The sequence below is a fragment of the Canis lupus genome, chromosome 22 (genome assembly GCF_011100685.1).
Source record: "Canis lupus familiaris isolate Mischka breed German Shepherd chromosome 22, alternate assembly UU_Cfam_GSD_1.0, whole genome shotgun sequence".
Classification (NCBI taxonomy): Eukaryota; Metazoa; Chordata; class Mammalia; order Carnivora; family Canidae; genus Canis; species Canis lupus.
In genome coordinates, this window is record NC_049243.1 from 58,874,171 (window position 1) to 58,898,931 (window position 24,761).

Below are 24,761 nucleotides of genomic sequence, written 5' to 3' on the forward strand. Positions count from 1 at the left end.
ATGGTTTGGAGTGAAGCCACCCGTCCTCTAACTTCACTGAGTCACACCACAGGGAGCAGCAGCATCAAAGCTGGGCATCAGAGCCACACTGCGAGCTGGTGGCATGGGCGGCATCGCCTCACATATACACCCATCTCAGGGAGCATGACGTGTGGTTGCCCAGAGTTCCAGGAATCAAGCCCGACCCCAGCTAACAGGCCTCTGCTCTGGGATACTGCTTCTTCACCCAGTACCTTTCATGCCAGCCCACCGAAATGAGGATTCAGGTAACATGTGGGTTACACTCCCTGCCTTCTTTTTGCCCTAAACATCCTTAAAAAAAATTTTTTTAATAGCTCACCTCCTACTGATGCAATCCCCTCTTAAAAAAAAAAAAAAGTTTGATAAATGCATTTAGTGGGGCACCTGGGTGGTTCAGCGATTGAGCCTCTGCCTTCAGCCCAGGGCATGATCCTGGGGTCCTGGGATCAAGTCCTGCATAGGGCTCCTTGCGGGGAGCCTGCTTCTCCTTCTGCCTGTGTCTCTGCCTCTCTCTGTGTATCTCTCATGAATAAATAAATGAAATCTTTTAATAAAATAAATAAATGCATTTAGTCAACTATACTATGTACTTTGTCAAACCAACTCCATTTTATTAAATGCCTATTTTACTTGGCACAGAGTAATTTGAAGACAACTTTGTCGGGTTACAATCTCTTCCATTTATTCACAGTGCATACTGAGTATGTACTAAGTCCCCAGCATGCGTGAGGTGGAAGGATGCCAGTGTTCATAAGACACAACCCTGGAGACTCATACAGTCTGCTTGAACTTGGGGGAATCCCAGGGAGACATTCCCAAAGGTTACATAATAACCTCGAACAAGAACCTTGAAACCTTGGACGTCAGAGCCAGGGGGACCCCTGACCAACCTTCTAGCCGGCACTCAGGCTCCATGAGCGAGTGCCTGGCAGCCACATGCTGCCCCCATGCTGGTGCCACAGGTAAGACACAGAGCCTGGTCCAGACTCACAGCTGCAGACCAATGCCCCACTAAGTCACGTTTCAAAACTTTCACATTCAGATTTCCGGTTTTACACTAAGTCCCCTTATAAACTCAGGGGCTGCTATTCCATAGGGTGGTTGCAAACCATTCTTTAGGGATTGGAAAGCCTATTTTCATGCCCTTTGATTGCATTGATGTTCATTCTGGATGACACATTCTCGGGATGCTTTCGCCAGAGGCATCCTATATGGCAGGGCTGGGTGTGGGGGCCTGAGAAACCACAGAGCAGCCTGTCGTTGGACCTGAGTGAGTAATCCCCTTGCTGGAGGGCCTGGTGCACAAGTCCTGTTCCCATGGCATCCTACACGTTGCAATTATTGCCAAATCCAAGTGAAACTCTTAGTTCTTATACCGATATCTGTTTTCTAAACTGATAGTTAATCAAGTAGAAGCTACTTTATTTGTATCTGATAGTATCTTTTCAAACTCTTTATTCAATCATTTGGGTCACAAGTGAATTAGGAATTGACCAATTTAGGCAAGAAAATGTGGAGTTAAGACTTCTTTCTGTGATTCTTCCTCGTTCACAAAAAAAAAAAAAAAAGTATTCATTTTTAGTAGTGCTTTGGGATTGTTTTCGTTGCTTTTCTTTTGTTTTGTTAGCATTTTGAAGAGTCTTCTTGGAAACTCGGCTTCCAGAATGCTGGCTTGGCTGCCTTCTGTGCTATAATGCTCCTACTTTATGAAAATAGTTACAATATCTGCAGAGCCTCTGAGAGCCCCTCCTGCCACTGAGCAGCAGTGTGACCTCGGTAACAAAAGAACTAAAGGCATATATTTCCAAATCAGCACCGTGGGGACAATTAGAAAACCTTAACCAGGTAGAGGTCAGCAGACCTGGTCATTCTTGAGGTGCCTTGAAGTTATTGGTGCAAACTGTTTAATAAAATGCTGATGATCCTTTGAGTTAAAAGAATTTCCAGAGACCTAATGTGTCCCTTGTCACATCACTCAGAATGCTTATGAAGGAGAAACTGGCTGTACCACTCACTGGCTCAGTGGCCTTGAGGAACTCCTCCACCTCTGTCAACCCCACAATTTTGTTCTGCAGAATGAAATAATAACGTTGTTATAGGTGTTAGAAGTAGATGACCTCGTCTCCAGTATCTGGCAAATAATAGCTGTGGCCGGCACTTGTAATGCGTGACCTCCGCCATCCCCACTGTGGCCCATTTTACCCTCCGTGGACAGTGTTCATGGGTGTGATGTGGTGGTTCTTTCTCTGGGGTGGTGTCATTTAGCTATTCCTCCATATTTTCCCTGCGTTTCTCAGGGCTCCTGATACCTCCTTATGTGGTGCGCATCCTCGTGTGCGTTTCTTCAAGAAGCCTTTCTGTTCTGGCCACCACCATTCCACTCCCTCCCAGGGTCAATTTGAAGGGGATGGAAACAAACATTTGAGTTTTCCATAGTTAAGCGTGGGAGGTGAAGACCTTCAGGTTTGGGATTCTAGAATGTGGAAGAGGTTGAACTCAGCACTGAAAATCAGGATCAAAAATTGTAAGAATTTGCATAAAAAGAATCAGGAAGAAAACAAGTCAGCCAGCACCTCAGCGAAGAAGGAGCACTGCTAGGAGCCAAGTGGAAGAGCCCAAAGAATGAGCCTATTCATGCTCCCAGCCATGTTCCAAACCCCAGTAAACAAAGTATGGTGCTTCCGATGAAGGATAAACATGTCTGGGCCGGCCCTCATTTCCCAGGTGCAGGGGAGGTGGGTTCTGGCGGGAGGTGGGCCAGGGCTAGGAATTCAGGGTCCGAGAGAATGGGGAATGAAGATTAACTCAGGGAACAGGAGCAGAGGGGCCACTGGCAAGGCCCTGGATCTGCAGGGCTGGGAGCCATCTGCGCCTGCATCGCCTCGTATGTGAGAAGTACTCGTGACGCTTCCCCACAGACATGAATTGTGCGGCAGATGTCTCCCACCCCGTGCAGAGGAAAGACCAAGCTACACATTCCTGTTTCCTCGTGGGATGCCTGAGAATCCCTCACCACAGTGTGTCCTCTCCCCCTCCCTTGTCTCATTGTGGTCAGAGATAATTATTGGATATTTCCTGCCCTGCAAGCCATCTGGTCTTCTGTGGTGTCCTTCGTACTCTCTGTTTCTCTGACTACGAGTGAAGGCCCAGAATATACAAGTGGAGGCACTGAGACAGTTTAGCACCAAGAAAGTCAAGCCGAGGAGTGATCGTGTGTGTCCACGAGTCCTGGAGGGGCTGTAAGCACAGGCTCCATGCTGATCGTCACCCCACCTGCACCCCATGTAGAGAACGAGGGGAGGAGAATCCCCATCAGAGTTAAGGAAAGGATGCGGTGAACCCCCTCGTCCCAGCCTGTTCCCCGCCTGGAGACAGGTGGGGCTGCAGGCACCCTCAGCATAAGTTCATGAGAAACGGGGAATGAAGTTTATCTCCCATGATTCTCTTTGGTAATGTAAAATTAAACTTTCTCATTTCTCCAAGGAGCTCATTTAAAAATACCACTCAAAGGAAAAGGAAAATTAAAATCTCACACTACACCTTCCACTGGCTTAGCTTCTTCATGGTCAATCGCTGTCCCAGCCAAGAGTGATTTCCAAAAATGTAGAGTTTCTAAATGGCAATACAAGGATGTGGAAATTATGTTAGGATTATAACTTTATGACTGTAATGCCATATGACGCAAGCCTTATGTAAAAATGAAATGATATTTCTATTGAAATGCATTTCAGTTCTCTGGGAAACAAGGTTTTTAAGACCGGATTTTAACTACTGCATTTCAGCTAGGCTTCATGCCATAGTTCTAGACAATTTCAAGACAATCTTGCTATTAAAAGTTTTTGGAAAATAAACCCTGATTGCATGACTCAGATATAATGAGAGTCAAAATGTCTCTTCTGAAAACATGACTACAGGACCCATGGCGGGTGAAGACCTTCCTGCAGAACGCAGTGCTGGGTGAGCCCCATGCTCCCGCGTTCACGGTGTCCTCCCTGCCTTTATCCACAACAGTTCAAGCAGGCATTGAAAGCACGAGGGAGGAATTAACACTAGAATTGCCTATGCTTTATGTTGATTCGTTTATCTTGTTAACTTGGATTTCTTGCGTACCTCCAGTTGAGGATCTTATAACCCCCTTGACAAGGTGGCATGTGGGTATTATCTCACAGTCATCACAAAACAACAAGCCTACAGTGCGTGCTTTGTACCAGGCACTGTTTCACACTTTATGTATATTTGCTCCACTGTTACAATAACCCAATGAGGCAGGTCGCTCTATTCTCCTTTCTAGACAAGGAAGGTAGAGCACAGAGAGGTCCACTTGCCTGGTCAACCAGTTCTGACCCAGGCATTCCAACTCCAGAATCCATGCTGCGGACTGTTGTCTTCTGCTGCTGCTAAGCTAACCAACTGTCAACTACTTACTCACTTTCTCCTCCCACCCTATCTCCAGCCATATCAGGCACCACAGAAAAATGCAAATGCAAGAAATAGGTTTCCTGCTCCTCAAAACATTCAACATACAATCATGATACGACCCAGCAATCCCACTCCCATGTGCGTACCCAAGTGAATTAAAAACAGACACGCAGCCGCTGTTCGTAAAACCGTATTCCTGGCAGCACCCTTCACAATCCTCAAAAGGTGGGAACAACCTGGGTGTCTGTCAGCATGAACAGGAAGCAGAATGTGGTGTGGCCACACATTGGAAGAGTATTCAGCTCTGCAAAGGAGCGAAGTGCTGGCACACACTACGGCGAGGGTGCACGGTGAAAACAGTATGCTCAGCAGACGCCAGTCACAGGGGGGCATTGAGTGTGTGTCTTACAGGAAATGTCTAGAACAGACCCATTCTCGAGGGAGAAAGCAAATTCCAGGTTACAGGGCCTGAAAGAGGGAAGAAATGAGAGGTATTGCCTAACGGGGCCTGTTTCAGTTTAGGATGATGACAGTGTTGGTACAACATTGTGAATGTGCTTAATACCAGTCAGTGGTATCCTTAAAACAGTTGAAAGGGTACATTTTTTAGAACACGTATTTTGCTATGATAAAAAAAATAATAATAAAGCTAAAGGAAGCAACTAAAGAGGGGCTGGGAGGCTCAATTGGTGATGCATCTGACTTTTTTAAGATTTGTTATTTATTTATTCATGAGAGACACAGAATGAGAGAAGCGGAGGGAGAAGTAGGCTCCATGCAGGAAGCCCAATGTGGGACTCGATCCCAGGACCCCAGGATCAGGCCCTGGGCCGAAGGCAGGCTCTAAACCACTGAGCCACCCAGGCGTCCGCAGTGTCCGATTCTTGATTTCAGCTCAGGTCATGATCTCAGGGTCATGGGATCAAGCCCCATGTCGGCTCCATGCTGCATATGGAGGCTGCTGGAGATTCTCTCGCTCTTTAAAATAAATAGCTCTTAGGAAGAGAGAGAGAGAGAGGGAGAGAAAGGAAGGGAGGGAGGGAGGGAGGAAGGAAGGTAGGAAGGAAGGAAAGGAAGGAAGGAAGGAAAAATTTATTCCTGTCCTGAGGAGCTTATACTCAGTTAAATACAGAAAATTAACATGTAAAAAATGAGTGAGGACACAGTTATCTGCAAAGCTGAGCAACACGAATGGCAGAGCAGCGGACGTGAGAGTGCTCCGTGCGGCCACAGCACGGCGGGGCTGGCCCTCGAGCAGCAGAATACACTCCCGCAGTGATGCATCCTGAGCAAAAGGCCAGCGGCCGGACAGAGAGCAGGCCACGTCCAGATAGAGCACTTTCCCGCCGTCGGGTGGGCCCCACGCAGGGCAGTTGGGGCCGCGGCGGGCCTGGAGCCCCGCCGGACGTGCTGGAAACAGCGGGAGAAAGCCAGTGCGGCGGTGGGAAGGCTGGTGGCAGAGGCTGAAACAGGGCAGGGAAGAGTCAGCCAGCCAGCCAGGAGAGCTGGCCTGGACAGTATGGGCCGTCGCCCGAAGGCAAGGAAGAGGAACCGAGGAGGCTGGTGGCAGGAAGGCAGGAGAAGTGGGGTGGGGAGTCGAGTCGGCCAAACAAGAGGAATGTCGCGCATCACAAAAAAGCAGTGGTCTGGATGAGGTGGTGGCTGATGACCTGTGTGCCAGGGACGGTTTGAACTCTGGGGCAAAAAGCAGGCGGAGGGGGGCTGGCTGCACAGGCGGAGTGGAGTCCTCTTGTTTTCTAGATGCTTCTAAGGGCCAGCGGGCATGTGAGGTGGCCTGGGGGCTTGCTGTCTGCTGGTAGTGGGAAGCAGAGCCCTGGGTGTGGAGGCTCTTTGTCTCTCCTTCGCTCTCCCTCTCTCTCCCCCCTCTTTCTCTCTCTCTATCTCTTCTGCTCTCCCTCTCTCCATCACCCTCTCCTTCTCCCTCACCCTCTCCCTCTCTCCTTCTGTCTCTCTCTAACTCTCCCCCTGTCTCCTTCTGTCTCTCTCATCTCTCTCCCTCTCTCCTCTCTCCATCTCTCTCCCTCTCTCCTGTCTCTCTCCATCCCTCTCCCTGTCTCCTTTTGTGTCTCTCCATCTCCCTCTCCCTCTTCTGTCTCTCTCCATCTCTCTCCCTCTCTCCTTCTCTCTCTCTCTCCATCTCCATCTCCCTCTCTCCTTCTCTCTCTGTCTCCCTCCCACCTCATCGTCAGCCCTCAGTCTGCAAAGTTACATGACAATGTGACACATTTCTCCGGTAATTCTTACAGTCACCTTTCTAGACATGGTCATCTTATCAACTAAATATAAAACTGTTTATAATTAAAATGTTTCCCCAACAAAATGTTTCACTACTGATGCCTTAGATCCAAATCTTTAGTTCCACTTGAGGGATATAGAATAAAATAGATAATAAGTAAGAACCCAGAAAAAGTAAAAGGCCTGAATGAAAATGAGACTAAAATAAATGAGATGTACTCTTTTCTACTATTTTAAATAGACATTAGCAGGGTAGTTTTAGATTTACAGAAAAACTGCTCAGAAGGTAGAGAGACTTCCCACATCCTTGCCCCTTCTCACTCCCTGCTCCCCTAGTCGCTAACATCTTTCATTCAGGTAGTACATTTATTACAAGTGATGAACCAATATGGACCCCCCATTATTCTTTTTTTTTCATGGGAATCTGTCTTTGGGGATTTGTGCAATTGAATAATGCGGATTGAAAGGAATTTTTAGAAACCAACCCAGGACTTGTGACAACGCATGTGAGTTTCTCTCACTCTGTAAATGGAGGATCAGATGGTTCTTCTACAAGCAGGGATCCCCAGAGTATCTGTCTATAGGGAATTACCCTTGACTTCAGTGGGTGAGCTCTGTGCTTGGACAGGCTCCAAGAGTGATGGGATTTAGCCAGCAAGAAGTTCTAGAAAATGGAATCATTCTGTTTTCTCTGGAACATGCCTTCATGACTCCAGTTTGCATTAACAAACCATCAGACACACTCACCCACCCTTTTTCCTTTCAAGTTACCAGTGATCTCCAAAAGATAAAGACTGGACAATTTGTAATTAAACTCCATGACTACCTAAAACTAAGCCATTCGAATTTTTAATAGAAAGGACAAGGTTAAAAAAGAAAAAAAAAAAAGAAAGAAAGGACAAGGTTGACCCTTCTATCCTGTAAGGAAGGAAGGAATTAAACATGATTGCCAATCCCTAATGATAAAATAAAATCAACATTGATATTTAAGTAGTTATGGCTTCTTTATTCCAAACAGCAAACATTTGTCTTCCATCCTATGTTTAAACCATCAAACGTGTCAAACTGTATGCATGGAGAGGTTTTAGGGAAAAGGTCTAGGAAGTATGCAAATGTTCTGTGATTTTATTTCATGTTTCAGCCGGAGCACAGAATTCTACAGGTCCTGAGCCTGCACTCCCCTCTGAGAGCCCAGCTTCCTGGGACATGACTAATGCGGGGTTATTCACAGCCTTACCATCCTTGGTCATAACGTTGCTCAGGGCCAGAGTGGGGCTGCCAGGACCACAATGCAGCCCTGTTAATATTACATGACAGTCGGAGATTTTTTGGAAAACTTCCTCTGGTCCACTGTTTATACACCCCATTGATATTTGTCCGAAGATAATTTTACAGTCCGTTTACTTACAAATGCGTCAGAAGAGTCTTGGGCTGCTTCTTCCAGAGTGTCTGCCAAGTACAACTGTAACAGGAAGGGGGCTATGTAGACCTAGAACCTAACAGCCCCTGCTAGCATCCCAGACCACCACGTGGTCTCCCTGGCCTGTGTCCATCATCCAAACGTTCAGGTTATCAACATTTATGAGCTTGATTAGGAGGGAGAACGCACCAGAAGAGAACTTTACACAATGAATTTCTCCTTTCTCATTTCCAATTGGTCATGGGTATATATTTTTATAGTAGGAGAGGGGTGAACTACTTGCCTCTGTAACTACAGAAACCTGCTGTGGGTGGCATGTCCCACCACCTTTGGTAACCACCACAAGGAAAGCAGACATTTTTGGAGTAAATAAGAACTGGAAATATTGTCTCTGCATGGGACTGCCACGTACAAAGTGATGTTGCACAAGGCGTGGTAGATCATGTGGCCTGAGACCCCAAGTCCTTATACCAACACAGAGTCCTTCGTGGACACAGAGGAGACATACTCAGTTCTGTCCTCAGGGGTGCATGGCACTCAAAAGGAGGCTCACACACCAGGTTTTCGTATTTGACAATTTGTTCTTTTGAGTCCCATGAAAGGTTTCCTAAGGTCACATGTTAACAGCCCTTCAGTTTGAAAAGATGGGCTGGTATTTACTGAAAGCAACCAGGTGGGAACTGGGAAAATACAGAGCAAAAGCAGACCCCCATGGGAGACTGCTTCCCCAGGCCATATGCATTCTGAAGGCTTTGATGTTATTTTTAGAAAAGCACAAAAATCAGCTTTCTTTCTCCACTCCTGCTTCCTTTTCCTTTTCTCGTCCCTCCTCCATGGTGGCTGTTTCCATGACTGTTTTTATATGCCACTTTAGGGTGAAAAAAGGCAGTATGAAGTATATTTCTTTAAGCGCAACTAAAAATCATAAAATGCATCTCTGTTATAAGAATTCATAGCTTGAATTCATAGCCCATTGAAAGAATAGCAGCAAATACAAATCAGCCAAAGATGAGACACACAATTTAGAGCCATTACTGGCCTCAGAAATGGAGTCAGGAAGAGCACAGTCCACTTGGTATCACACTGCCTGTCCCAGCCCAGATGCAGGTCAGAGTGGGAAATCATCCAGCTGGTTGGGGGGCCACCAACCAAATTCATTTAGATTGATTTTTTAAAATCACTTTATTTGGGCCAAATCCATTTAAAAAGTTTTTTTTTTTTTTTCTTCCTTGACTGTCTAACTGTATTTGTCTTGGCTTGCTCAGGCCATTTTATCAAAAGAGATCAACCGCAAATTCCTGCCAGTTTTTAGTTGAAAGAACCTTCCTCATTGGCAGGAAAATCAAGAGAACACATACGTTGTAAAGCAGCCACTGTACACGAGTATTCTGGTAGCTCTTGCAAAGAGTGTTGTAGAAACAGGTGGAAGGAAAGAGAAGTGGAAGAAAAAAGCCATTAATATCACACGCACTGTGCCAGCCGCTCAACTCACAGAGTCCTCACAGAAACACACTCACTTAGTATAGACGGTGGGCTTGAGGTGAAACCCTTGCCCAGGGCTCCTCAGGGAGAAAATGTGTTCTTCCCATACAGCCTCAAACCTGGGAGGCTGGAGACCTAGCTAGAAGCTCACACTCACAGAACAGCCAGAAGATCCTGCCAGACATTATAGGTCAGTGACAAACTGATGCTGGCATTCGGGACAAACCTGAACTGTCCCAGCTCAGCATGGCTGGGAGTGAAGGAAGTAATCTAGCTTCAACCAGAATGGGTTTTAAAGTGACTCTGCGAGTGTTTTGGGCCCCCAGACCTGAAGTCTTGGATATCTGACCCATTTTACTGATTTTCTTTCCCACAAATTGACAAATAACAAGTGCCGGTTTCAGCTTAGGTCTTTTGAAACCTTTCATTCTCCAGATGCCTGTCATTCCCCGGGCGATGCAATCTACTCTTGTGAAATATATGAAAATATTGGAACTTTTGGAAAATGATTTAAATTGGGAGGGGATTTGTCATGACAATGTTTTAAACTGTAAATTCCCACACAACTCTTCTAATTTGCTTTAATCTAATTATATTTGCAATCCGTGGTCCCCCTGGCAGGAAGAAGAGAGGCCACCTGCTCCCTTCAGAGGGAAAAACAGTGCTTCCAGGCTTAGGCAGGAGGGCTGGAGTGAGGCTTGCTTCGGTCATGGCTTCTGTAGTTGATAATTGCACAAGTTCCTTCTGTAAGACGCTTGATTAAAATTCTTGATGACTTTGGTAATCACAAGGCTAAGAGAATCTAGTGTTCTTTAATTTGTTCCGTATTTATAATATATCCAGTAACTGTGTGTAGTAACCAGACAAACTCTCCCAAACACGCGGCCAGCTGCGGTTTTAACCTCTACTCGGGTTTGCGTGCTGGCTGTTCCTACAGCCTCATTAACCAGCCAGCCAGGATAGTGACTTCCATTTTAATTCATTCAGTTAGTATAAGTTCCTTGTATAACCTGATCATTTATAAACACTTGGGAGACCAATTCATATGAGCAAGAAATGTGGAAAAGTTTCTGAGCTGACAAAATACTGAAATAAGACATTAGATGTTTTGGGGATGTTAATTCACTCTGTGAATTTTGAAACTTTGGTCAAAAGGAAACTCCTATCACTTTCCTGCTGATATCAGACAAAATGGAACTGGGTGAAGAGGCACAGAGCAGCTTTTCTAGCCCAAAGTCAAGGACAAAACAATGACAATAAGAGAATTATCATTTCATAGGTATTCAAACATACATTCAAAATTATAACTAGAGAGCAAAAGGCTCAGTGTTTTAGATATTCTTCACTAATTTGATTTCTGGGTCCTTGAATGTGATCCCCATTTGTCAATGTTTCTATCACAAACACACACACACAAACAGTACAATTTTATGATCTATTCTCTCGTCTTCCAAAGGAGGGAAATATGGTCACCTCTCAACCTGCACAATACTACTTATGATAGGTTAGATTTTTAAAAATGCCCTAATCTGCTTCAATACATAAGTGAAAAGGGCTAATCAGAAAATGAAGTGTTTAAGATGATTGGCCTAGATTTCTGCCTCCTGTAAGGATTCTCACATTCATATGCACACACTCTGAGTCGCTCCCTAAAGCCTGATGAGTTCAACACATTGGCCAGCGTTCCATTTTGTAAGTTTTAGCAGAGAACTATTTAAAAGGAAAAACCTAGCCTCACAAATAAACTTATATTTTAAGAAAAAAAAAAAAAAGATGTAGCTCTTGGGGCTTCCAATGCCTCTTAACAGAAAACATCTGCTGGACTTCCTGAATTTTTCTAAGACCTTGAGAACACACCCACACATTTCCAACTTCTGTCCTGACCATTGGGTTGGTTCAGCAACACTCAGTTTTGTAACCGACTGTTCCATCCACAGTTGTTTGGTTTTGCTCTTTATTATATATTTGTACCCATTTGTTTATTCCATCAATACAGTACTGATTAGCTCATTAGTCTGGGAAGAGAACAAGTTTACCTAGGCTCTACACGAGGGTGGGTTGGGTGGTGTTTAGTGCTGGTTTTGGCTTTGCTCAAAGGAACCCACCAACTCATTTTGGTGTGGTCCGTGTCCTTTATAATGAAAAACAAAGTAAACTAAAATAACCGGAACTATACAGCATATGCCATTCCACGAAGGCATAAACTCAAGGGGACCTGATGTGATGTGTTGAGAAAAGGGAGCAGGGTTTTGTTGGCAGGTTTGCCTACCTGGGGAGCTAAAAGAAACAAAACTTTTTTTCTAAAAAAGCTTCTTCAAAGTCCACCTTTTGTTTTAGGAAAACGTTCAGCTCTGTTACATTCTAAGCAGCTCTGTTTCAGAGCGGACTGGACTTTGACTTCTCGTCTCACTGACCTGATATTACTTCACCCCGTTCATAGCCACTCACACTGTGAGAGCTTCTTGGTCTAAAAGCTCTTAAACTGAGTTTCTGTGAATCAGTTACTGTTCAAAGCAAAAAAAGTAAAAGGTAGCAAAACATATAATGATGTATTTTGATTCCTCTTATTTCATTTAACTGCATTTTTAAGGTAAACTTCCTGGGTCCATGGATCTCTTCAGGTCTGACACATATTTGAAGGTTCTGTTCTTCCTGCAAAATGGAAGACTCATGAAACTCAGTATATTATAATTGTTCACATATTCAACAAGCCCACGTCTAGGACTCCCATGTGAGTAGGAGATGCAGATTTGCAGAGGCATGGCAGCCGCCCCTCACCGGCGCACCTCTCATGGGAGAGGACGGGATGCTCTCCTAGCCCAGAAGTGAGGTATCACTAGGCATGCCCCGGGTGGGGGGTGATACTCAGAGTGACATCACATGGACAGATCCCAGATGGACTCATCAGTGGGAAAAAAAGCGGGCACCAAGGGTGGAGGTCTGAAAGGCAGTTCCTTGTAAGGAGCAGAGAAAGAAACTCCTGGAAAGAAAGTGGAAAACAAGCAGCAGAGAAGAGGGGCAGTCAGCAAGGATGACTGGCCAATGGTGTCACATGCCTCAGGGAGGAAGGATGGAATGAAGACCATCTTTAAAGCAAGGGGCCAAGAAGAGAAAAGGGGAGGAGGGTGGGAGCTGGTGGACTGGAGGAATTAAACAATTCCTATAAAATCCAAACACTGCAGATCATTTCAGAGACCAAGCAGGTGGGCTGTGGTTAGAAAATGGGCTTTGCCCTCTGTCTGTGTCTCTGCCTCTCTCTATCTCTCTCTGTCTCTCATAAATAAATAAATAAAATATTTTTTTAAAAATGGGCTTTGCTCAGAGGGCCGGCAGGGCATCAATGCTGCCAGGTGCACTGGAGGTGCTCGGGAGGGTAGGCTGGGTGCTGGAGCCTCTCGAGGACCAGGCACTGTGGATGCCTGGGTCTCATGTGTGTGTGTGTCGGGAAACACCTGCTTGCTGGGGCAGGGCGGGATTGGGATTCCCAGCCCTCCGCACTGCCCGGCCTGCATGCTGCAGCCCCAGCATGTACCGCTGCTCCGCGCCCTCCACATGCGGGAGAATTTAGCAAGCTCCAGTTGAATTATTTTAGACCATTTGAAATCACCTCACTTTTCCCCTTGGTTTTTGGTTTCTGGGTATTGTTAAGAGGGAGAGAGACTGATGTCTCTGCCCATCAGCCAGTGGCCTTTGGCTTTTCCTGCCAATCAATGTGTCCCCAGGAAACTCCCCAGGGACAAGCAAGTGTCGGGTCCGTGCCTTGCTGTGGGTGTGAGTTTGGGAGGATGAGCTGAAAAGCCATTAAGAAATGGAAGTCCATTCATAGTTGGAAATCATTTTCCAGTGAATCACTGTCAGAGAGAGAAGCCATGCCAGCCTCTGCCTCCTTGGCCCTTCCTGCATGTCAGATGGTGGCTTCCAAGAACGTGCTGTTGCTTCACTTGACAAAGAAATCACTGCTGAACCGAGCAGCTGGTGACTCTGTAACAGCGCTGACCACAAGTCCCAGATGTGAAGCAGGTAGTGAATGTGTTTATCACCAGCAGCGTGTCTGAAATCAGAGAAATGGGGGAGAGGCGGGCAGAAGCCTCTGCCTGATCCACGCAGGTGCTGCGGCTTCCTCCACCCACGCACAGGTAGGGAAAAGCGGTGTGGTCACCGGGCCTTCAGCAGCAGCAGGACACCGCCTACCTGGAAATGCATGTCGAGAGCGGCCCTACGCTCGCTCGGTCTTCAGGAAGTGCTGCTGCCACCGGAGCATGCCAGTAAATGAGCAGAGGTGGTCTGCATACAACCCCCCTGTCGCACGACCTGCTCTAACGGGAATCCAGGCCCAACTCGGGGCACGTTCCAGGCAGGGTTAAGTTCCAGGGGGGCGAGCGCATGAGCTTATCACAGCCTAGTTACACACTGAGACATGCATAGTTGTTCATTAATGTATTAATAAGCCAAGCTGATTTATTTCCCTCCTGCGCTGCTAGAAGATGACTTCTCATAGCCAATATCCCGTTTACTCTGGTGTATTCTTTTCCTTTCTGTATTTTTCTCTCTTTCTGTGTATATATATATGCTTTTCTCCCCTCAGCAGTACTTCTAGCTCTGTTTAGGATCGATGCATACACGGGGGTCAGCAAACTGCTTCATTAAGACCTGCTCCCTGAAAGGTGCAGGAGCTGGCAGGGCTCCTGCCGCTGGCGCTGGTCAGAGACATTGGTCCCACGAGGCTGCTGTGGCCCACACGCACCCGGCGGCCCACGGAGACAGGCTGCGTGGAGGGCAGAGCCTCTCCAGGACACAGGGACTCTCTTCCTGGAAATCAGATGGGGATGGACAGGGCCCCCTCCCTGGCCCACATGCAGCTTGGGGCTTGGAGACAGGCTAGATGCACACACAAGTGACAACCACAGGAGAAGGGCGGTGGGACCACAGAGGAGCGGCATTGGGTTTCACCAGAAGAAAGGAGCAAAGGCTGTTCCAGAGAGAAGGAGAACGCCAGCCAGTCCTGGAGATGTGAAGGAACCCAGTTTAGACTGAGGAGAAGGGAGACCCAGCCACTGCAAGGCGGGGTTAGGAGATGACCCCAGACAGACAGGCAGAGGCCAGAGCGCCATGCTCCCACACTCACCGTGGGCAGACGGGGACTGCTGGGAAGACAGACGCCAGCAGTGTCCCCACCATGGTAGGTGTGGTGGCATCTAGATTGATGTGCTGCTCTGAGCTGAGTGACGGACAGAAGGAGAAGGATACTCAGGATACTCGCTGTTCCTGAGTTCTTGCCGGAAGCAGGACTGTAGGAAACTAAGTAGCAAGTTCACTTTTAGGTCTAGAGTGTCTGTGGGTCCAGAGACAGAGGCGCCAGCAGCAGGGTGGGAGCCGCCTCCTCCAGGCTGCCCTGGCGCAGGGAGAGTGGACCAGGGTCCTCACCTGGAGCAAAAGGAAAGGAAGGGTCGTGGCAGAGCCCAGTCCTTTACAGAATGGAAACCAGGAAAGGGGAGCAAACAAGAAAGGTCAAGGGCACAGAGAAAGCCCAACATGAGCTGATGTCCTCAGTAGGTGCTCCAAGGATCCGGAAGGCTGAGAAAGGCCTGCAGCAGCCATCACACCAGTGTGTCCCTTCCAGGACAGTGTGTCTAGTGGCTGGGCAGAAAGCAGCTCGCACGGGTTCGAGGTGTGGATGGGAGACAGGAACGTGTTGGTTCCGTCCGAATTCAGGAAAGCCGCTCGCAATCCTGACACTTCCCAGAGTGAAGCCACACTCTGAGGGGTGAGGTCAGGGCAGCCAGAGGCTCACCCCAAGGGGTCTCCTGAGTCCCACCAGAGGGCCTCCACGTGGTTCAGACAGCAGCAGCCTGGCCAGGAGCCATCTCCGTCCAGCTACTGTCAGACCACATGCACACTCTGACGTGAAAGGCCGTGCACGGGTGCAGACAGAGACTTCAGCCCCACCCAGTGCTGCCACAACCTGCTGCACACCACACGTCTGGCAGGGCCAACTCAGCGGCTATGCTGATGATGGACAACACAGGAGGGACATCTCCCTAGGACATAAGAACCAGGCCTTTCTGGGGGCATCTCATGAAGATGCTGCACTCCAGTGGTGTGGTGGTTAAACTACCAGGACACAGGTGTCTGCCTTGGAAATGGAGCTGTATTGCATCGTCACCTTCCACTTTTACGGATGAAAATTGCTTCTTCTTTTTTTCGAACAAATGCCTTTGAGAAGAGTGAATGTTCTGGAGGTTGTTTTTGCTCTATGTTATGAGAACAGTGCACCAGCTGAGTCACTTCTCTGGAATGGATGTTAATGTCATTTGGTTTCCTCCCGCCCAGGACCCCGGGTTTCATGTCTGGACAAATGAGCCATCCATTATCTTTCCACCAGACTGAAAAAAGATCAATTTCTCGTGGTTTGTTGTTCTTTTTTTAATTGCGGATGTGTGTTCAGTGTCCGTCCAAATAATCACTCTAGACCGGGGAGTCTTCGGAGGGAAGTCCAGGAAGGCCAGGATGTCCAGATAACCATCTGCAGTGTCAGATGCGATCGTGAGCGCCAGCCCTTGGTTGGCAGGATGGAACCCTGATGGCAGGCTCAGATCTTCAGCTCCCTCACTCACCCTGCGGCCAATGACCATTGTCGTCATGTGGCCCTGACTGGCCAGCAGCTCCGGGGCCTCCACTACGGCACAAACGTGTTATCACTGATAACATCTTTCTAAAAACTTTGCGGCACTATTTCCAAAATATCTGATACTTTTAAAGATGTTAATAAGGAAGACTGAACTTTGAGCTGGCTTACTGTCTGCCATCAAAACTTCCCCGACACCAAATTTCAAGGACAGTGTGGAATGTGAAAAATTAGCGGATGAGAAGGTGCCAGGCCACTCCCCCACCAACCAGCCGTGTTACCTGGTCCGGACCACTTGGGGCCCAAAGTTAGATAACGAGTTTCTCTAGGAGATGTTTGTAAGCTTGTAATTCCACGTGTCCATGGATAGACATGTGTGGAGGTGCCCTAACGTGCTCCTGACATCCTGGGCATCCTCCAGCTCTCACACATATAACCTGGCCAGTTGATAGACTACCTCCTGCCTGGACAGCCCCTCATGGTTAGGGACCATGGAAGCTCCCACACACTTGATGCATAGACTTCTGCCTCTGGTGCTGAAATCTGGTCCTCCTGTTTCCAGAAGCCTCCGGTCATGAGTCTCTGCCCATGTCTCCCTGTGTCTCCTTCAGCACCTCTCCCATCTTTCAGGGGTTCCTTCCTCTCACGCTTGCTCTTAGAAACAGTTACCATTCTCTCTGCAACATCCGATTAGAAGTCACTTTCATACCTTTTTATTTTGTAGCCACCAGCTGTGATGTGGTCTCCTCCTCCATCCAGGGGAGCCTGCCACCCATCAGAAACAGTGGTGGCAGTGCATGGCCTGGTTTTCCTGGTTTGGGTTCCGTGAAGTCACCCAGTCTTTGTGGCCACGACAGCCTTCTCCTCAAGGAAACTGCTCTAGCAAGAGGAGTACACTTGATTTTCCAGCAACTTCACTGTATCTGAAAACTCATTCTCAAAGGTCCAGCTAACCCTTTATCTGGGAAATGCTTAATGATTTAGTCTTCTTACCATAAGAAAACCTCCTCATCCATTGAGAAGCCCACTGGCATGATCTTCCCCCAATAGCAGATCTGTCCAAGGACGCTGAAGAGAGTGCAGTGCGGTCTTGAGATCCATCCACCTGCCCCACTCAGGGGTCTTGATGTCCTGACGTTGCCACCCAGCATCCTGCAGTCCCCAGCCCCCCTTGCATACCTTTTGACCAGAGTTGCTAAAAAGTAACAGAAGTGATTTGTTTGAGTTTCACCTTCTCTTTCTGCCCAGGTCACTTTCTAGCAGGAGGGGGATTAATGAGCCATGAAATGGCCACAATTGAGCAGCATTGGGTTACAGAGAGGAGCAGGTTCTTAGATCATCACCCCAGGCTTGTGACTGGCTCTGTTTTGTTGGGTCGGCATGAACCCCAGGCACCCATCTGCTTGTTTCTATCAATTTGTCCGTTGCCTTTGGCTTAACTGTAGTCTCGTGCAGATCCATGAAAGAGACGTGTTCAGAGTCCAAAGTCATATCTGTTACTCAAGGGGGGTTCATAGGTGCAGCTATAGGCCCGGTCCCTCCTCAAGCCAGCCGAGCGGCCCGCCCACCCCTTGCCTCACCCTCACCCTCAAGACTGCCATGGGAGCACTACCTGCCCCGCTGAGGGTTTGCAGTCCCTTTGCTGTGGGAGGATGCTCCACGCTGTGAACACTCTCAGCTCTAGAAGTGTCGGGATCCACCTCTTGGAACTCTGCCCTGGGTCTGGGTCTGTTGGGTCCTCCAGCATCCCTATCTTCTTAGGATACCTTCCTCTGGGCAAGTCAAAAGGGAAGGGTATTATGAAATAATTAATTGCTGTCAGCTCAGCTACCCTGTGAAAAGAAAAACAGAATTTGATATATCTTTAGACACCATTGGAATTCTGCAATGAAAATTTTCATCAGAATTCTCCCCATAGGAAGTTCGCTCCCCGTGACAAACGAGGGACCTGCCCTTTGTTCCAAGGAGGACCAAGGGGGTCCTGCCCTTTGTTTAGGTGTCATGGTAACCTAAAACAGTCACAGAATCTGGGAAGCAGCAAGTCTGAGGTCGGAAGTGGGGCGGGGTCTGGCTCCCCAGGAGCGCGAGTGAGCGCCACCCCGTGCTGGCCGTGAGAACCGCAGGGGCTCCTGGCCTGCTGGTACAAAAGGCAATGAGGTGTCTCCTGCTCATGTAAAGTTAAATTTTTATTCTAAAACAGAAATGTTCAGTAAGCGTTGAAAACCTTCCTCTTACAGCTTTTCACAGACCCGCATTGGCAAACTCACCCTTTCCCCCCATAACCTTTACTCATCCTGAGTCACAGCCCTTGTGCAAAATGGTTTGAGCATATTCAGCTTATCACCCACGGCTGTCCTTAGACGGCCTGGCTCGAATATGACCAGAGCTGAACCCCTGGAGGAGGGAGCCCTGGCATTCCAAATCCCTGGCCTGTGTCCTAGCTCTTGACTCCAACAGATGACATTCTTTATCTGTCAGATCCTGCAGTTTTGACCGGGCTGGTGCCCCTTCCCACCAGCCTGGGTGGTCTCCATTTGGGATCCATGCTAGAGGCCTGGGCAGTACCCTCCCTGACCCTGCAGACAGGTAAAACCAGATCGCCCAGCAGGACCTGTAATCAGTGATCTGCCAGGGGCCGGTGTGGAGCAAGGCAAAGATCTAAGGCCAGAGGTGACATGCTTTGGCATGCTGGGACTCAGAACCAGACAGTGACAGCTCTCCACAGTATAACCCGCTGGCGCTGTGCTTCACAAGTGCCCCAGAAATCGTGAACTCATTATAATGACCCAAAAAGGGTCTAAAAGCAAAAGGCCAGGGCACCTGGGTGGCTCAGTGGTTGAGCATCTGCCTTTGGCTCAGATCATGATCCTGGGATCCTGGGATCGAGTCCTGCATCAGACTCCCCACAGGAAGCCTGCTTCTCCCTCTGCCTGTGTCTCTGCCTCTGTGTGTGTATCTCTCATGACTAAATAAATAATTTTAAAAAAAATAAAAACATAAAATAGAAGAAGGCCCTTTCCCAACACCCAACACCCACTTTTACACCCAACGATAAAGGCCGTTCGCGTTGGGAATGTCAGTCATGCCTCTTGGCAGGCAGCGTCCTACGTCACTCCTCACTCAGGGGCCCTGCCCGTGTGACTCGAGTGACGAATCAGATGAAGCAGCTGCCTTTCAGGCTTACTCAGGCCTCTGGATGGGACACTGCTCACAGCAGTGATGCAAGCCCAGCATCCAGTGGCACCACTTGCAACTTCTCACAAAATACACTTGAAACATAGTTGCTTCTCTTAAAGCTTCTGAAGACTTAGCTCAGGTAGGTTAGCTAGGCTTTAAAAGGTGAGGGATGTCATTTTGTTAGAATGAAATGATTTTTTTTTCAGAAAGGAAACTGTGACAAGAAGTAAAAAGAAGTGGCCCAAACTGTGCCGTGCCCTGTGGAGCTGTCAGCTCTGGCACTCTCTGAGCCTGACTCCTCTGACAGGAACAGCAGGGCTTTTAGGACAGGATCCGAGGCGTCTCTGAGGACTGGATGCAGGAGTTCCATCAGACCCAAAGCAACCCAAGTGAGCCTGCTGTGTTTGTGTTTTTTTTTAAGTCACTGGAATAAGGTTCCTGGCCTTCAGGGATTTGCTTCTCTAACGACCCTGGAAGTGAAAATATCATAAAGGCTGAAAATACAGGAAGATTTCATCCTAAGGCACCTTGCTGGGCTGCAGTTGCCATCTACCATGAGGAGCTTCACTCAGTCCTCTTACAAGGGGGCCAGGGAGCAAGCCTTAGGTCTTAAAACTAAAGATCTTAGAAACCTTGTACATTCAGTTGACAAACATAAGCAAGGCCTCCAAGGGTCAGTAGTGGGAGTCCCCTGGCCATGGCAGGAACCCCGAAAGCACCGTCACAAGGATGCTGTGAAGTGCTACTGGGTGGAGGGTCCACAGAGCTGTGGGTAAGACCCTTCACCTCCCTGGGCTGCTACCTCTCCAGTCCTGTGTGGGAATTAGATTTGTTCCCTGGCTCCCAACCCTGGCTGTGCATCTGAGTTGCTTGGGGACATTGTCAAAGATATGGATTTCCAGACTCTTCCTCCCCACCCCAAAACTGCTAGACTAGAAATGCTTGAGGTTTGAGACTTCCCTTAACTGATGCTTTGGCAGCCAGCCAAGACCGGTCCTGGGGCAGAGACCACACCCAGGGTGATTTTCTCAAGCTCCAAAGCACACCCCAATCACTCTGGATCCTGTGGAGATGCCAATTCAATTCAATGGGTCTGGGGCGGCCTAAGGACCCTGCGTGCTAATGAGCTCCAGGTGCCGGAATGCAGCCTCTCTGAGGACCTGCTCCAGATGCTCTCTGCGGGGCCTTCTGAACCGGATATTTTATGAAGCCTTCGGGAAAACAATAGGTGGTGATCGGTGGAGAAACAGAGATGCAGGTCTGGAAAGTGACATGATACTGGTCTAACCTGAAATGACTGTCGCTTCCTAGGAGAATCTTCCAAGAGAATGAGGCCGATGCTCCTGGACCCGAAAGACAGGCATTTTGTACAATATCCAAGAAGGGAACGTTCTTTTACCCAAAATAAAATGAAATCCATACCATAGGTGGGAACTTTGGAGCTGAGTTTCTCTTGAGTTTCTGTATACTCACGTTTCTGTGTTTTTACTGTTTCTCCCTGCCTCTGCAGAGGCTCAAGCATGGGCCGGCCACATCAGATGTTACCCCTTGGAGTCCCTGCTTGTGAGCCGCGTTGGCTCCTAGTGTTCCAGCCAGTCTGGAAAACAGTTCTGCAACTTGCTGATAGAATTAAACAGACTCTTACCATCTGACCCGGTAATCCTGTTCTTGGGTATTTACAAAAATGTGCCTGTACAAAAAAAAACCACACTTGAGTGTTTATAGCGGCCCAATACACATGCCCAAAAACCAGAGGTAATCCAGGTGTCCTGCAGTGAGCGAATGGATAAAGAAATCATGGTAGTGGGCTGGGACACAACACTCGCCGGTGACCAGAAGGAGCAGCTGGGTGAACAGCAGGGTGGGCGAGCCACCAATGAGACATGTGGCTGAAAGAAGCCAGACTCGCCGCGGGACATGCCACTGTGGGGTCCCACTTGCACGATCATCTGGAAGAGGCAGAAGCAAGCTGGAGGGGGAGCTGAGGCTGCCCGAGGCCAAGGAGGAATACAGGGGGCCCTGGCAAGGGGCTCTGAGTGCCGTAGAACTCACACGACCTCGCAGCGAAACCACGGGCTGTACTGTAAATTTATAAATAAACTCTTAAAGAAATGGAAATGGTATATCACTTCACAAAAACAAAATAGCAGACAAGTAGGTCAAAGCCAGGGAATGAGGAGGAGGTGAAAGGGGAGGTATCACCCCTTCTGAGGACAGAAAGTGTGGAGCTCTCTTTCAAACTTGTCCTCTTTGGGGACATTTCAAATAAAGATTAACAGGAAAATTTTTTTAAAAAAAAATCTGTGTGCCACACCAAGTTGAAACCCTCCCTTACTTTTAACTTCTTTCCCTTTGTTGGCCAAATTTTTTTTTTTTTTCCTAACAGACCAGCTCAGTATAATGCCAACCTCAAGAATAGTTTTCTTTCATGTGACTGTTTAGTCTAAATGCAAAGTGGATATAACTGCTGGTTCTGTTGCTGGTCTGTGCCAATGACTCCAAAAAGGCGCTGTGCACGCCTGCTGGCCTGGTTGATAACCTCAGCGGAGAGCCGGGCATCTGAAGGCCCCAGACATGTGTGTTTCCTGCGGCTCCCCCATCTGCAGGCAGCATTCCGGGGGCTGTTGGTCCATCACGGGGCAAGGACAGAAACTCACAGGGCCTACGTACATCACTAGGAGTGTAATCGGAGGAGACTAGTGAGGGATTGGCAGGTGCAGATGACACATGCAGATGAGTGGCCTGCCACCAATGGGGCATGTGTGCACAGCTAACCGTTTTAATTACCTATGGTTGCATGATTTGGTAACTCCAGAATCGCCTCCTTCTCTGGCTGTCGCTTTCTGATCTGTAAGTGTAGCTGGAAGCCCTTGTGTCACAAACTCGTGAGGATAGAAAGGCCACTTGGTGAGGATGCTCTGAGCATTAATATTGTATTCTGTGCCATTAGTGCTCAGTTAGAAAGAGTGTTTGCTGCCTCTGGGAAGCTGATCCCTCCAGAACCTGCTCCTCCAGCCCGTCCTCGGCTGCCGTCTGTGCTCCCCAGGGCCCTCCGCTCAACCACACGCGCTCTGTGTCTTCTTGGAAGACGGGAGCCTTGGGAAATCACGTCGGTGTGTTGGGCAAGCAATCGCGTTTAGACAAACGAAATGTATTCATTGCTGCAAGCAGGGGAAGACTTTCCCAGAAGATCGACTTTTCCAACATATGCCAGGCAAAATCACACTCAGACCATAAAAAGCGTGGCCTCACATTGGGGTAAAAGCCCTCAAGTGTGATGGCCCATGTGCTGCCTATTTTTAGAATAAGGAACAGAGTTTCCAGAAATTTTGCTCCTATGGGTCGGGAACAAGAGATGATCCAGCTTCTCCACTTTAAAATGTGTATCCGTCTAAGTCAAATCATTTCAGGAAAAACAGCACGGCAGTGTCTTACAAGTACCGGTGGGGACTCTGGTTTTGTTCTTTATGAAGACTGTGTGTCGTGGAAGCCAGGGACATCCTGGACTTGTCTTTGACTCCTGGACCTCATTTCAGCCTGACCAGCTTCTGGTTCTGCGGCTGGGTGGGCTGAGCGCTGGACGGCTCTCTTTCTGTCCACCCCGCGCTCCACAGACCAGATTCCAGACACAGACTCCAGACGAGGCCTTAGTTTCTGTGGGTTTTTTTTTTTTTTTTCATTTCCCTAGCAGACATTTTTAAATAGCATTTGGCTAAGTTTTTCTAATAAGGCATTTTAAGTGTCCACTCTTCTTCCTTTGCAAATTATCTATCTTGTAAATTCACTTATAAGGACGTACCAGAAAGACTTGGTCAAATGCGACATGCCTGTGAACACCAGGCCTTGTCTTCTTAATCTCTGCCTTTATCAGACTCCTTTTCTGTTTGTTTTTAGGTTAATTTTATCATGTATTTTTTACATGGAATTCAGTGAATACTGACAAATGAGTACAGCTATGTAACAACCACCAGAATCGAGATATAAAACAGATTTGTGGCCCCCACAAAGCCCCCATCTGTCCCCTCCCTCCTCCTCTACCCCTGGCCACCACTGCTCTAGGTCCTGTCCTTGGTTTTGCCTTCTCGAGAATGTTGCATAAGTCAGATAGTGTAATAGCATCCTCTCAACAGGACAGGCGGCATGTGCTTCCCTCCAGACCTGTCCTCACTATTGTGTACATGGGGTTAGGGTTGGGTATTGCTAAGTGGCGTTCCACTTTATGAACATACCAGTTTGTCCACTCATCAGCCAATGGACATTCAGATTCTTTCTGGGTTTTAGCTAAAATAAATCGAGCCATTGTGAACAGTTACCTGTAGGACATATGTTTAACTTTATAAAAAACTGTCACGCTTTTCCAGAAGGGCTGCCCCACTCTGCATCTGCACCAGCAGACTCCTCTGAAGCCCCCCCCCCGCAGGACCCCGCAGGACCCAGGGTGGTCTGCCTGTGTGACTCACCGCCCCAGGGCTGCGGTTGTCTTACCTCAGACCTACCTGGTGGCCAGCGGTGCAGACCAGCTTCTGTGCACTCGGTTTCCATCTGCTCACCTTCTCTGAGCAAGGGTCTGTTGAGATCTCATGTGGGTTTTCTCTCATTCTTGATTTCTAGGCATTCTGTCTGTATTCTGGATAAAAATCATGTATCAGATATGTGTTCTAGAAATATGCTCCCCAGAGGCCTGCTCCTTATTTCTTGACAGTATCTTTAAGATCAAACCCTCCAGTGTTTTCATTTTTTTTTCTTTCATGGCTCATGATCTTTGTGTCTCATCTGGAAATGTTGGCCTAACCCAAAGTCACCAAGACTCTTCCCTGTGTTTTCCTTTAGAAACATCAGAGTTTAGCTCATAGGTCCAGGCACAGGACCCATTGTGACCACACTTTTGTACCTGGAGCAAGGCAAGGGTCAAGGTTTGTTTCCTTAACATGGATGTGTTCCCTTTGCATAGATGCTGGTGCTACAGTCTGTGCCAAATAATTTTGGAAAGCAGGAATTCTAAAGCCAGTATGAATCTACCCCAGATAGGTGGAACCCTTCATTTGGAACAGTACTCGTGGCAAGGCTGATGTTCTGTTATATGAAATAAGAAGCTATAGACAAAAGGTGGCAGATTTAGCAGGAGCTCTGTGTGGATTAGGCAGCTGCCCATTGCTAGTTGTGTGTTACTATACAGGTTGGGGACTATGCAAATAAGTCCACGTTATTATTAGCTTGGAATACAATGTCCGTTCATCCTGCCAGGCTCATCCAAAAAAAAAAAAAATTGCTCACAAATGGTAATGATTGTCCCTAAGAACAGTAGATTCCAAGTTTTAGTGAAGGAATTGGTTTTTTTTGGATCCTAAAAAGTAGTCCTTC

General features: G+C 47.8%; 1 protein-coding gene and 1 long non-coding RNA gene across 6 annotated transcripts in view; one reads left to right on the plus strand and one right to left on the minus strand.

Moving 5' to 3' along the window:
- COL4A2 (collagen type IV alpha 2 chain) overlaps nt 1–24,761 on the plus strand; it is a 170,189-nt gene that overhangs the window by 72,821 nt on the left and 72,607 nt on the right. The gene's annotated exons all lie outside the window — the stretch shown is intronic.
- Nucleotides 13,757–24,209, minus strand: LOC111091714. Of its 3 annotated transcripts, none has more exons than XR_005376598.1 (3): nt 23,897–24,209; nt 17,836–18,055; nt 13,757–15,022 (listed from the first exon to the last, which is right to left on the minus strand). It is a non-coding gene; the product is annotated as an uncharacterized LOC111091714 (long non-coding RNA). The 3 variants fall into 3 exon arrangements; XR_005376597.1 differs by having other exon boundaries at nt 13,758–14,600; nt 14,724–18,055; XR_005376596.1 differs by having other exon boundaries at nt 13,759–17,716.